Here is a 15,413-nt window from a genome sequence, read left to right on the forward strand (position 1 = left end):
TGAAATCTGAAGTGAAATCACTTTACCTGTCCTGCTTTCAGATGCCTTTTACAATCATCTGAACTTTGAGCAAATAGATGTGACTTCTTAAAAAAAAAAAAAAAACATAAGGAAAAGGCAATGAGCAACTTAACAAGAAATGTTCTACAAATTGTAAGAAATTTGTGAATTAGGAAATTATTTTTAAAAAAACATCTAGGGAAAAGAAACAAAAAAAGCTAGGGAAAAAAACTATATTTTTGAAAATTACTGTACAGAATTGTAAAACTATTTAAGCATATTTCTCAAGTCTTGCCCTGTTTTCTCTTTTTTTCGTTTGTTCGTTTGACAAAGTGTGGTACTTGGCCAGGCAGCATCAGTTTGTAACATGGCAAGACAAGACTTTTCCCAGTGTTATGATGAGAGTGTGACGGGTACGAGCAGTCTCACAGAAAGACGTAAAATAGACACAACTGTGACATGTCAATTCAGAACCAAAGCTGAACTCTAGACAGACAACAAGTGAACTTTAATACTGATAAAAATCTCCAAAACAGGGAGGCAGCAAAACTCAAAGTACAACAGTGATGAACACAGAAAAACTGACAAAAGACACAGGAATAAACACGTATATATACACAGAAAACTAATCACAACAACAAGACATAGGTGGATTAGCAGGACAAAGGGAGGGAAGCACAGAGATTGGCTGAGGGTGTGGTAGGGAACAGAAGGGTGGAGCAACGAGCCTAATACTGAACAGGTGTGCAGGAAAGACTCCCAAGGAAGGACTAACGAGACTAAAAGAAAATAGGCGTGACAGAAATCAGGTGGGAAACAGACAAGAAGTAACACAAGAAATGATTCATGAGGAGTGACTGCATTAAACATTAAACATACTTAAACGACATGAAATGAGGGAAAAGCAAAACAGAACATTCAAAAACAAAGTCTGAGAGCTAAGTCTGTAACCCTGACAACAACCTTTTAAATCTGTCCCCATTGCATTTGTTGTTGAATTACAAGATCTGACTCATATGGCTTCCCCTCAAGAAGGCAAAGAGCAACTTAACAATAAATGGCCCCTAAAATTAGGAACTTGGTAAAAAAACATGTAATTTTTTTTCTTTTCTTCTACATAAACTTAACCACAGCATTGCTGAAGTGTAAAGTTTCAACATATATGCGTCATAAAAACATACAAATGTAACATATCTGTGGTTTGCAGTAATGTACAACAGCATTTCAAGCTGTTCTCACTCCGAAGTCATCAAATATCTTCACTTTCACCGGCAGCCTGCCGTTTGCTTCCTGTATGAACATCGAGCCAAACCATGATGTTTTTATCTGAACCTAACTACGTGCTTGTGTTGCACAAGGAACTAATTACAAGGTGTTTCACCGACATTGTACGTTTATTTTGAAAAAGACTGCATCTAACAAACAGAAACTGTGCAAACAAAAGTACATTTTCAAAAGACACAATACATTTAACCCTTTAACACCTGGACTGACATCAGTTTTCCTGTACTGTGTTCAGACACCTTTGATGAGCATTTAAACCTCAGAAACCTGAGAAAAGTTGTTGGTTTTCATTTGAATACACAGAAGATAAGATAATGAGCAATTTAACACGAAATGTCCCTAAAAATGAAAAAAAAAAAACAAAACAAAACAAAAAAAACCCCAAAATAAACAAAGAAAGAAAGTAAAAGGTGACAATGAAATGACCTGAAAATTAAATGGGGCGTAATTAGATATTGTCAAAAAAAAAACGAGGGAAAAAAATGAAAAACTATGTTTATAATTCTTAAAATTCTATATTAAAATTATGTTTGTTTGTTTGTTTGTTTTTTTTTTTTATTTTGAATTGTGAATTTAATTGCTGATTTTTTGTAAAGTTACTTATTGACAATATTCCTTTGTTTTTAAAAGAAATAAAGCAAAGTTGCTAGGGTTCAAAGGGTTAAAAGATATAAATTGACACGCCATCCCGAAACATCAATGACAGATGCAGGATGAAGTGCAGACGTCAACAGCATGGACTAAGCAGCGATATTTGACAAACTGGAATGAGACTGTTTTTATTTTGGCAGTTTGGTTAATTAGAAACAGTAGCAGGGACAGGAGTAAAAAAAATGCCAAGGGTAATATGGTGTACTTAAGAATTTGTATGTAAGCCAGACAAAGCTGTTTCATCATGCAGACGTTGCTCTCCATATTAGGTTGCCTGTTGTTGAGTTACTTGACTGACAAGCTGCACTCTTGTCTGTCAAGTGTTTGCTGGCCTGAAGCCGCAAGCACTCCGTCTTGTCAGTCAGGTGGGCTGCGCTCATCCGACAGGCTGCTGGCTGCGATTAGATGGCTCGTATCGCATTCATTCCTGAGTTATACTCTCCAGATTTTACAGACGTCTTCAAACAGCCGTGGCGGAATCCAAATGAAGGCCTGTCAAGTGCCAAATGTGGGTAAATTTTTCCCCTCGACGAGTCAATGTCAGAGGGGCACCTGCCACAGAAGCCAAGAAAAAAAAGAAGAAAAAACAGACTGTTGTGCACAATTTGCCTTATGCTCTTTATAACTATTTGACAGTTGGGCTTATTTCCATAAACACACTGACCCCCTGAACAAAATGAATATAATTACTAACCTGAAAAAGGCTGATAAAGTAAAACAGTCTCATAATATGTGGCAGAATTACACAATTAATGCCTATTTGTGTGATGTCCTGCTGTTATTCCCTTTGAGTGTGCCTTCAGATGCAAGCTTTTTGCGAGGCACTTCTTATTCAGAGGCAATGTTGGATCTCCATCCTCTATCATCACCAAACACCTTCTGTGGTGGTAAATAGAGGCCTGACGGCCCATTCGTGGCATGTCTGTTTGAAGCTGAAAATCCAAATAATATATTATAATATATATAACATATATTTCCCAGTAATGCTATAAACTGGGAAGCAGAAAATATATTTACTTATAGTTACTTATATTTACTTAGGTTTCATGTGTTTGTTGGTTCACTAAAAGGTAGACCAAATGTTTTGGTAAATGTGCAGTATTAGAGAAAATGTCTTAAAAAAAGAAAAAGAAAAACTGTGTCTAATAATTAATAATAATAATAATAATAATAATAATAAATTGTATAGCACCATAAAAAACAGATTTTACAAAGTGCTTTGACAAACAAAGCAAAGCAGAAATGAGATAAATAGTTGGTAATACAACAACGGAAAGCCAAACAATCCTATTAAATGCGAGCGAGAAAAAAACTACAGTAGAGTTATGATTAATTTAAAACCAGAGGACAAATGACAAATAATGCACGATGCAGGACACATAATGTCAGTATAAATTAATAGAAATAAATAGCCCAAAAGCAACAACAGAAACAATCAAAGCAATCAAGAAAGGTAATTTAAAATATTGCAGTTTGTTGTTATCAGTGGGCTAAAAGCTTTATTTGTTCTCCTGTTTGTATGTTCTTTGTTTGTGTGTTGTCATATTTTTTTTGTTTGTTTGTTTGGCAAAAGGATAAACTTCCCTTAACTGTTCTTTGGTCTTGTTGTAGTCAAAGATGATTTTGAGACAGCCCTCTTAATTCATGTTATATTTCATTAAAATGGCTATAGAAGAACATGCAATGGGTAAAATAGTTTACAGAGCATCTGACTCTGAACACTCAGCACTATTTTACATAGACAAAAAAAAAAACATCAATAAATGAATAAACAAATACAAGATAAACAATATTTTTCCAAGAAAGCCTCAGAGGTGTCAGCTCTATATTATTGAGAGTGGTGTTGATCTACTCATCAAAGGGTATTTTTCAGAATGACCTTTGTGGATTAGTACTTTTTAAGCACAATTCATTATGAGCCAAGTGATAATAGGGGGAAAAAGGCTTAAAATTGGGACAAACTGAAGAACTGCTAAAATACAGGAATAGGGAATAGAGAAAAAGCAGTAAAGACAAGCAGGATATCGATAAGGGGAATGGTTCCATCCCTGTGTGTGGACCTCATTTCAATTTGGACATAACATCAGATTGATATTCTGCTATCATCACCAGCAACATCCCAGGTGGTGTGCAGCTCTTGCCAATAACTGTTAACCTCTGACAGCAATCACATGGGAAACACAGATTTGCTTTCTGAGGCTGCGGATTTGAGCAGGTGACCCTTTCAATCACACACTCAGTCCTGCTCAACTAGCCAAGTGCTCTGAATTATGCAGGAGACAGTGACAGAGAGAGACTAAGTGAGGTGGAGAGAAAGCGACTGAGCTGGACCTGAAGATGCTGTATGGCTCGGTGTGCCCGAGAACCATGTTTAAATAAACATCAGATTGAGAGAGGAGGTGAGAGTCATGCAGAGTCATACTGGGGGGATATTCTGCTCAGCCAAGCTATACATTATTCCTCTTGGTTGCTCATATATCAAGCTGTCTTGATGCATTCATGTCCATGTATACATCCTGAAGAGGAAATATGTATGCATATACCTTCTGTATATCTCCTCTACTCTGGCTGCCTTTCTCCTGTGTTGAATTTGCATGGGGTCTGCAGGCAGATGTTAATGATCTCATTTCTCCCCTAGCTTCTCTGAATGAAGCTATATGGGCTCTGTGGCACCAAGACGACTGTGTATGTGTTTGTGTGTGTGTGTGTGTGTGTGTGTGTGTGTGTGTGTGTGTGTGTGTGTGACAGAAAGAACAAATCAGCTGCGCTTCCTCTTCGCACCCTGCATGTGACAGTAAGGGGACCTAACATGGAAGTTAATGATTACCTGCATGCCCTGCTCTTGTCTGACCTGTTGTCCATCTAAGTGCCTGTCTTTTCTTTTCTTTTTTTCTTCTATGTCCATCCAGTTTCAGTGTGCATGTGAAGGCATGGGACCTGACATGGGCATTTACAACAACTTACACTTGTGGAATTACACCGTATGAGTCGTCGTCACGTGACGACACTGGCCCAGAAAGATTTTTCCCCATTGACTAACATGGGGAAAGAAACGTCTGTAAATCACTAAGTAATTTTTTTGTGAGCGTCAAAACCTCCGCGAAACATCTTCTGTTACTATCTAGATGTAAACCATCTGGTTCAATATCATTTGGAAAGTTTAAAAGAGCACCAAGTTTACATTTCTTTAGACCACCATTCAAGCTAGCTGAGGCGCTAATCTGGAAGTTACCTGCTCGGCCACATTCGGCTGCTGTTAAACTCTACTATGCATGCTCTATGGGCCAGTAGATCCGTGTATTTTACACATTTCTAAACTTGGAAAAAGAGCTTCTCTACCTCATGTGCCACTGAACAGCTCTCATAGAAATGAACGAGGCCCCACCCATATGGCTATATCAAGACTTTACTATAATACATTCATGGGACTGCAGGCTGTTGTGCTCTCCAAGGTGCTGGAGTATGACTGCAGGCTGTGGTGCTCTCCAAGGTGCTGGAGTATGAGGACTGCAGGCTGTGGTGCTCTCCAGGGTGCTCGTGTTGATGATGGGAACAGCTAGGGAGCTATCCAGAGTGCTGGCTGTCTCCTTCACCCACAGCAGTGAGAAGGCCACATCCCACCCCCACTATGGGTCACCACAGCTTCACAGGGGTTGCAAGGTAAACATAATGTACGTAACGTAAATGTAAATATAAATATAAATAGACCTTCATCAACGAGAAGCAAAGCCTTTATCAAACTTCAGCCTGACTCCGCTGAAGTTTGAAAAAGACCGTAAGGATTGGTCTGTAGAAGTCTGGATTAAGGTCATCTTCTCTGAGAGTCAATTTTAAGTCTTGCCTGAATCAATCCACCTACAAGGTTACCCAAAATGCATAAAAGTGCATAAAAGCTGTGATTAGAATTTGCAGTTATTTCACCAAAAAATGAATTCTGGACTCCTTCTAAGATAAAGCAATAACATTGTTATTAACGTTGCTCAAATGAACTCAAACTTGCAATGTTAGAGGTCTTAAATAACTGCCTTTTTTTTTGTTTGTTATTTTGACCAGTCATTATCTTCTGCAAACACAGGCTCTGTTTGTAAGAAATGTTTTTCATTTTACTCAAACACATAGATAGATCCCTTGTTTTCTGCAATTTTCTGCGGTTATTGCAGTCACTGTTTGGGTTAATTGTAAGATTTCCATCATAAGCTGTGACTATCTGACCTTTAAAGAACCATTAACAAACCTCTGTGACTTTACACAAGACGCATCCACCACTACAATGATGATTTAAAAAAAAAAAGTGATAAACTCCAATGAATTAGGTGGAATTCACCTCATATCCAACTTTTTCCAGAGTCCTCCAACTTCAGTTATACAACGTGAACAGCACCTGAATGTGATCATGACGATTTTACCACCTAATTAGTTTATCAGTGCCTGAATGTGTAAAAACTGTAATGTCTTTGGGGAAATTAATTGCAGTGTGCTGAAATGAATCTACCTTTTTGCGAGCCATAATTTAAGCCACCTGTCCAAATGAGAGCAGGTCCATTAGAATCACTCTGAAGATTGAAATCACCCAGCTATTTCAATGATTTTACATTTTGCTGCGTCACAAACACACCTGTCTGTTAAGCAGTCCACTATCACAACAGAAACCAGTGGAAGTTTCTCACTCTATGGCAGATGTTCAGCAAGGTTTTAATGGATTTTCTATACGTTTACATTAACAAAAGTTCTCTATTACATTGCAAACATGTCAAAACTAAACAAACAGGGTGTAAACATAATAACTACCAAATTTAAAACCCTGTCAAATATGCAGTTATGTTGCAGCTAAAAACAGTGTCCTGACAGCTAATAGCTGCCGGTTGGTATTGTAAAATAATATGCTATCCTGCTGTTTTTTTTCCAATGCATAAAAATAGAGATGTCAAGAAATGGACATGTAAGCCTCAAACAAGTCTAAGATCGCCAAACCTGAGGGGTAAAAACTGTACCATTGATAGGTGATTCACACCGGAATGCCTCATCTCATCCAAGTAGTCAGACAAAAATGTTTCAAATGTACGTCTCTGCAGACTATGGATATGTTAGATTTGTACATTTCATATCATATCAACATTTCTAAAGCAGTATGGCATGACAACTAGTCAAGACAGCTGTCAAGCTGCAGACCAGTGAGACCAACAAATAACAAAACTGCTTGTTTTGTGGCAACATGTGGATGCAATTCCAGCAGGGATTTTGGCACCAAAACTGGGTATTTTAAGCCAAAACATGATGTTTCAATATTAAAACCAACTGTCCTCTGACTCTTCATAGCTGTGTCCCAACTTATCTTACTTACTTTACAACCTATCCAAATGTGGACTTCAGTTTAACACACCCTATTGCCGTAAGCATCTCGGCTAATGTCACCCTCACTAGCTTCCAACTGATTGGCAAGTACTTGTTGCCTTTGTTGGTTTAGGGCAGAGGAGTGCGATTGGTCAAACTTAGGGTAGGAATGTCAGGGTGAGCCAAGCAGAGGCAGAGTAACGCAGGGTAGGGTGGGTCATGCCTTTGATATCCTAGGAAAAAAAGAAATTGCTTTAGCCGGTCTTGCCGACTAATTTTCAATGAAAGTAGCTTGCACGAGTTCATGAAGTCACTAAAAAGCATTTTACAACTTTGCTGAATTAGACTCAATAGCAAGATCATAAACAAAACATCTGAATGCCATTAAAGTTTTCTCACACTTCCAACACAGAGACCGAGAGCATCAACGTAACCATAGAAACTCACGACAACTGAACTCTCGCAGAACAGCGAGTGGTCTCCGCTCCTGTCTGCCTCTTGCCGCCTTGATTTTTCCTTGATGGTCTGAATAAGTTGGCAAATTTGTCATTTTTTGGAAGCAAAATAACTAAGCTGGCTTAAAAAATCTAGCAAGAAAGTCGCTAAGTTGGAAACAATGCCCTCTGTTAGCATTTCAGTAAATGTCAGCTGGCTGCAACGGCACTATTCTTGTAATACATCCATCTATGTGGAGCAAAGAGCTCTGGAGAGAGAGAAAGGGGGAGAGAAGAAATGTAGGTAGACATGTCACGTGGTTCAGCATAGTTGGGGGAGGATCATTAGGAGTGGGAGGTCAATGAGGTGTGGTGTTTTTGCCTCTAGATCCTTCTACAATTTAACCTGGATATATATCTCTACAGGAGATGGGGTTATTTTAACATTACCTGCACTGCTCAGTTATTTTAACTCCATGTCCATGATTTTTCACCCTTATAATTACAGCTTTAACTAACTACTCTTCTTTGGTGAACTCACCGGTCCTCCTCTCCAGTCCTGAGAGACTCTTTGCATTTTAAAACTGTATCTTGGAATTGTTTTTTTTTTTTTTTTTTTTTTACACAGAGCTACATTTCCTGTTGCTGAGTTTCATTAGCTCAGCACAGTTTGACAACTACAGCAGTAGAAAAGGACAGAGTAAACTCAAAGATAAAAAAAAAAGCTAAAATAAACTCAACAAGACTAACATGACTGTTTTAGAGCACGTTAAAGCTTTGCTTGTTTGATTATATGTTCAGTAAGCTGTATACATTTTGCAGTCACTTTAAAAGGTACACCTGAACTATCTAATGCAATCCAATGCAAAAGACTTGCCATTACAACTATCTTAACGTCCAGTTTTTGGTGACACAGTCATACATGTCTATATTTAAAGTTTATTATTCAGCCCTTAGGATTTTGCAATCTTGCCATTGCAACACTTAACACAAATTGAACCAATCCCAGTGAATTTCTGTGTAACCTTCCATTTTTTCAATTTCAATAATTTTACTGCAAATGTGACTAATTAAACAACTGGTTTTATTGTAGAGGTGTGTGCAGCCTATTGATTCACTAAGCCCCTCTCTCTCTCTGTGCCTGGGACACAGACACAGTGACAGGACTAACTGTAAGCATCAGGCAGCAAACATTATCCAAAAGCGATTAACAGCACTAACAATAAACTCGAGTTGTTTGGGCGTTGGTTTCAAATTAACTTCTTAGTGTCAGATGTTAACCACTGCTGAAGGACTTCAGCCCAAATGGCAAAATATGATCAGTAGGGATGAGATTACATTGGCGATGAGCTGTTGCTGAAATTTTCTCTTGCTTCCGCAATTTCATTGAAAAAAAAAGCAAAAGCAAAAGCAAGGGGGGGAAATGAGATAACTAGAAGTCTGACATTGCCCATATTAACAAGGACCATTGTTTATTAAAGAAAATAATTTCACAACATAGTATTGGGTCCATTTTTACAAATGTATAATTTTAATGGGCTCAAAACTGCTGCCCTGGGTCGGGCTGAGGTTGGACTTGGACAGAAACTGTGCGGGTTCATGTGGGGTCAGGCCTGATATTTTGGGGCCCGATCAAAGCTGTACTTGCATCACTTTTTTTTCTTTTTGTTTTAGAAAATCAGCCATTTCAGGCCCCAATATTCTCAAAAACAGCCACAAAAAACCTGGAGGGACTGATTTTAGAGGTCAAAGTGGTTTGAGACACGAGTTTGTGTTACCAAGGATAGTGCTAGTTGCTTTCCTTGGTTGGGTTGGTTAGGTCAGACAAGAGGAGCGAGAATGTTAAATTATACCAATTGGAGGCAGAATGAGGCAGATTAGGCCGGCTCATGTCCTTGCTTTCCAAGGAAACAAAAATTTTGCTTACTGGAATAAGGCTCGCAGTGGAAATCTTTTTCTCTTTTGCATTCTGCCTGATCCATAGGAACAGTAAGTGGTGTTGGCCCATTGTAATTATAATACACTGCCGGTGTAAAACACTCTGCAGATATAATGGAAAGGCGATGTGACACTTTACATTATGGATTTATTGCTCATTACTCCATTCAAAAGGCAGAGATCCGACAGTATGCAGCCACTGGCTGTGAGCACAGCTGCAGCTGCTCTGCCTGGCTGCCAGTGCTGGTTGAAGCTGTGACTGTGGATGTGCTTATTGCTGACATGTGGCTGGATGTGTGAATATATGATGCTATAGATATGTCTACGGTAGCTGTACTATAATTGTCTTTCTGTTCCTATTAAAAATGTATCCAAGAGAGATGTGTTGCACCCATTATAAGCATGCAGCGCCTTCATAATCACAGCAACAGCTAATGCTAGAATATTAGACACACCTCTGGATAAATTGCAGTGCATCACAACACCATCAATAACAATGACCTCAATGCTTCAACATATAATTGAATTAACATCTCTATAACAGTGTCAAAAAGTGAACATTATGGATATCATAAAAGTCGACTTTATGGCAGAAGAGTTGTATTGGATTGCCCCCCCCCCCCCATAGATGACAATGACAATGATATTTTAAATCAAATTAAGCCGGCTTTAGGGGACAATTCATGTCTACCTCAGGGTGCTCTAATGTCAAATGAAAGCAAACAGATAATAAACCATGTGATTCATATTTATCTAAGAAGTAATGTTGATATAGGTGCTACAAAGTGTGTCTCCTCCGCGGTCCCCTTTGGATAACCTTCAGGCAGGAGGAGAGAAAAAAAGATAGAGGATGCGAGAAAAACAGGAGCAGGAGGGGGAGGTGATTAACTGCTCTGAACTTTAACTGATGACAAGTTGGTCATGTGTGCTTAGCATGTATAACCCATCCTCTCGCTAAAAAGGCTCCGCTGCTGCTTTCTCGCCTCCACTCTGAGTGTGTGTGTGCGTGTGTGTGTGTGTGAGTGTGTGTGTTGTCTTTGTGAAACTGATTTAAGGAAGAAAAATTATGTTTAGCTAGAAAACACTATCAGACAGATGTGTGATAATTAATCACTAACAGACTGAAGGCCACTGGCAGACAATGAGTGAGTCTAGATTCGTTTCCCGTCCTTTGTCTCCTGACCTGTTGTCCTTTGTCTATTGTACATATTATATGACCGAGTATTGTGTCTCTGACACCAACTATGTAACAGCTTTTCTTGTCTACGACATTATTAAATAACAGTGAACAGAGGTAGCATTTTTAGAAAGCATTTTTTTTACCAAGGTTGACATTGTTTGGAATTTTACTTGTTTTCTTTTCATTATTAGTTAGTTCTCAGAACATGTTAGCTACGTAATGTACAAATACATGGTAAGAGAATTGTGCAGGAACTGCCATGTTTAAATCTTTTAATTTGGGAATCAACTTGAGCAGACTCATAAACAGATAGACCCCAGATGATGCTATTGGGCTCTGATTAGATAAGTGCACTTTTTGCACAATATTTTTTCAATTTCTTTTAATAATTTCATATCATAGTTTTTCAGTGAAAGCGTAAATTGTATGGCCGACAACTGCATTTAAGTCGAGCCCCTAGTTCAGTGCATGGCAGTCTTTCACTACCACCTGGAGGCGACAACTACAAGGGAACACCTGCAATTTCATCCTGACAACAGTTGGTTAACATACCACTTGATTATGACAACATTTAAATTATGCTTTCATTATTTAATTCTACAAGACTAGACAGCATGGTGAAAAAAAATAAATAGGGAGCCAGATGTTAGCAGGTATTTGCAGGATTTGGGGGCAGGAAAAGCTTGGATGAAGGGAACTTTTTTTTTCTTCAAACATTGCAGAGCTATTCAACTATGTCAAGCAAAGTCTACTGATTGGATTGATTTTATTTTGTGTGTGTTCAGGGGGCAGGGAGGTGCTGTGGATCAAAAGGCGGCATGGTCAGGTGACTGGGTGTAACCACTGTCTCATAATCTACACTAGTTCTAGGACCTTTATTGTTTTGTTTGCATTGTGGTTACATGGCACATTTTCCGAGATATTGTTGTGTTTTATGGAATTACCTCAAACAGACTAATATACCGAAAACCTGGGGCAGGGAAATGTTCTGTACAATATCACCGGTTGGTTTTTGGGTCTCTGTGCAAAATATAATGGAGATGCTATCTATAGTGTGCTGTGTGCACTGGCCTTGATGGTAACTCAGAGACAACAGGGGTCCCCCCAAACAGGATAATCCTGCCATGGGTCATCAGATGATTAATGAGGTAGGAAAGAGGAAAAGAAACACAGTTCTGTGACAGTTTTTTTTCCTTTTCTTCCTTTTTTGTCTTGATAAATTGGATCCCTTTAGGTTTGCAAAAGTTATTTAAATAAAACCAGAAGTTTAGAGGGGAAGTTTTCTTTGGTAGAACTTGTAAAGTCTCATAGACACCTGAAACATGACAAGGGGCCCCAATTAGACTCTAGGGGTGACCTCAAGTCAAAAAGATTGGGCAGAACTGCACTTCAGTGGAGTTTTTAAGTAAATGTACAGAGATATTTTCTACCAGCACTGATCTTTATCCAACAAATCAGTTGCACAAATGAAATGCATGGTCACACATTCACAAAAAGGAAACTCAGTATCACAGTTGATGACTGAATTACAAATAGGAAACAAAAAAGTGATATCCAAATGGTGTCACACTAACATTGGCATTGTTATCTCTCCCACACACAAAGACACATACTGCAGTATATCTAATCAATTTCTTTGTCTGTTTTGGTCCGGCTTCAGTAACATGGATTTTTACTGCTGATTCCTTTTGGTCCCATGAAACTACGAACAATCCATCAATTTACCCACAGCAACTGAAATTAACTGCGACTACTTTCACTTTGCAACTTGACGCACTGTGAAATCTAATTTATAATACCTCCACCTTAATAACAAACAAACAAACAAAAGTAGCAGGGTGTTATGAGTTGTTATGACGGCTAAGAGATCCTAGAAAGTTTGTCTGCGAGGTTGTATTTCTGACTCACAATGTTTTGTTTTTTGGTCTTTGTCTGTGTTTGCAGAAGAACTTTGGGGAAAACAATGGAAAAGTGACGTACCTTATGTTTACAAAAATTCAGCGCTGGGGTAAGAAATAGACTGGGGAGAACAGAATGACAAATGTACCTGACTACTTATAAGCTTCCCCTGCCTTTCTCTTCCAAGATGTTTCTCCCATGCAACAATATTTCAGTTAGCGATGCATGCTGAGTACATTTTAGACATAAGACAATAGGAGACTGATTACAAACTGAGGGTGCATATGTAACATTGATAACAAGAGCTTTGTAGTTCTGCCTGTCCAGCATGGTGCCAAACTGAAATTTAGCTGGGCTTTTTTGTTTTCCAGTTGGACTCTTTGTTTCTTTATAGGGGGAATCTTGGCCTACACTGTGGGCGTAACTAAGTGGTCTGGCATTTACAGCATATAGGCTTAAACGCAGCACACTCAATACACTATTCCAATGAAATGTAACCCCTTAAATTTTTACATTAAGAGACTTATTGTCATTATTCTATGTCAGGATGACACTGGCATGAAATGTTAGGAATACGTTGGATTTTGGTAACTTAAAACATTTGTCATTAGTATGCAATGTCTAATTGATACTTGCATTAGGTATTGTCCTGGCATTTAATTTTAGTCTGATATTTTCATAGATCAAGAATATTGGACAAATTATAAGTTGGACTTGATGATAGTGCTGGATAATAAAGAAATATAAATAGAAAACTGTGTTTTCATTGTAGATGATACAGTGACATTTAGAGCACGACTCCTGATCACTGCAGTTAAAATAATTGAATAAATAAATAAGACATGTGCAATGCACATCCAACACACATATCACACACATGGTACCCCATTTCCCCACATAATACACTCATTCCTTGCATTCCTTGATAAGAAAACACTGCAAATATAATAGAAAACCAAGAAAATATGAAATAATAGCTCTGCCAATATGAACAGTGAGGTAGATTGCACTGACAGCTTATTGCACTTATACATAACTTCTTGCAAAGGGAGATATGCAGGGGTAGTAAGTTATTGCTGTTTACCGTATGTTGGTGTTTAGAGTTCAAGTGGCCCAAAGAAAGAAGCTTTTTGTGAGTCTGGTGGTGCAAGCTCTGATGGACTTGTAGCGCCTGCCAGAGGCCAGGTGATGTGCTGGGGAGGGAGGGGTCCTTGGAGTTCTTCCTAGTCATCCTGAAGGGAATATGGATGTTTGAACTAAGCTTCATGGCAATGCATCCTATTTGGTAGCGGTTACTAAACCAAGAAAGCAAAAGTAAGAGGGATTCCAGTTCTAGGAGCCTTATTTCTCAATGCCCCACAACAGACATACTCAATTTAGGGCCCCCAATAGGGTGCAAGGTGGCCCGCTGACTATTTTCTATGTCACAAAGAAAATATATTCACATTGGGAGCTTTATTATTTTTATTACTTTACTTTATTATCATTTAGTATCCCTGTCCTTCAACCTATCCACCGAGATCTGGCACCCTGATGTCCAGACAGATAAGTAACACCATGTTTTCTGTCACTGAAGGACTTCCTTGTGACTTTTTGGGCACATTGGTCGGTTGGTAGCTAAAAGCTCTTGTCTATGGCAGAAAAAAAGAGTCCGGTGGCAGTGACTGAATGATAGATAAATGGACCTCTGTACCTGCCTGTCCAGCTGCTTCTCTGGTCAGCCAAGGTTTTGACTGACACGAGGCAGAGACTCTACAGTGTATGGACTTCGATAGAAGTGCATTGAGGGAAAGCAACAGTGACTGATGGATAGAGCCAATACGGACAGGTCTCCAGGTTGATAGAGCGATTGAAAAAACAGACAGGAAGAGATAGGGATTGATGGAGAGTGATCGATGGATAGGAGCTCTGAACAGAGCTTTCCTAAGCTGGGAACAAATAGTCAGGAAGACGTGTGATAGCCAGAACACTCTGTCTCTTTCTCCATCAGATCTATCCTAAAATGACCCATTTTCATGTCTCTCCCTAACATCCATCAATCCTGTCCACGGCAGAAGAAAATGAAATAATTCGGCCATTTTTTAAGAACAATAAAAGGTAAAAAATAAAGATCATGCTCAAATTAATTTGACAGCCTACTGTAGTGGCTGACAAAATGAGAGCATCGTAGTAAAAACTAGCGTATTCTATGTGTTTTCAATTTTCATTTTAAGTCTCCCAGGGTGCAATTTTCAGCAAAATGTTCAGCACTAAGTTGATGTGCAAAGGAGGAGCATGAGCCAGAGCAGGGCGAGAACCACATATACACAGACAAGCTCAGATGCGCCGCAGTCCCACTGCTCATACGTACGTGTTCAGCATCAGCTGCTGCTGCAGCTCAAGTCACGACATTCCTGGAACGATCAGGATAACCGCATCAGTCACCGGATGTATTGTCAGGGGGAAGAGATCAACACTAATGTTTTGCCATGCTCCACTAGGTTAGCTGTCTTTCAGTGTCACACCAGTAGTTAATTTCACATCTGTTGCAAAAGATGTGTTTTCCTTTCCAATCAGGTTATAACAGCAGTTAGGCATCATCATTTAGTGTATAATGAGTAGTTCTTGTTGTTGGACACATGTAAATTAACTTAGTTTGCTGACTGGGTCTGGCGGAGCTGAGGCTGTCACACACAGATGAGGCACAACATGGCTCA

Source organism: Plectropomus leopardus, chromosome 14 (genome assembly GCF_008729295.1).
Source record: "Plectropomus leopardus isolate mb chromosome 14, YSFRI_Pleo_2.0, whole genome shotgun sequence".
Lineage (NCBI taxonomy): Eukaryota > Metazoa > Chordata > Actinopteri > Perciformes > Serranidae > Plectropomus > Plectropomus leopardus.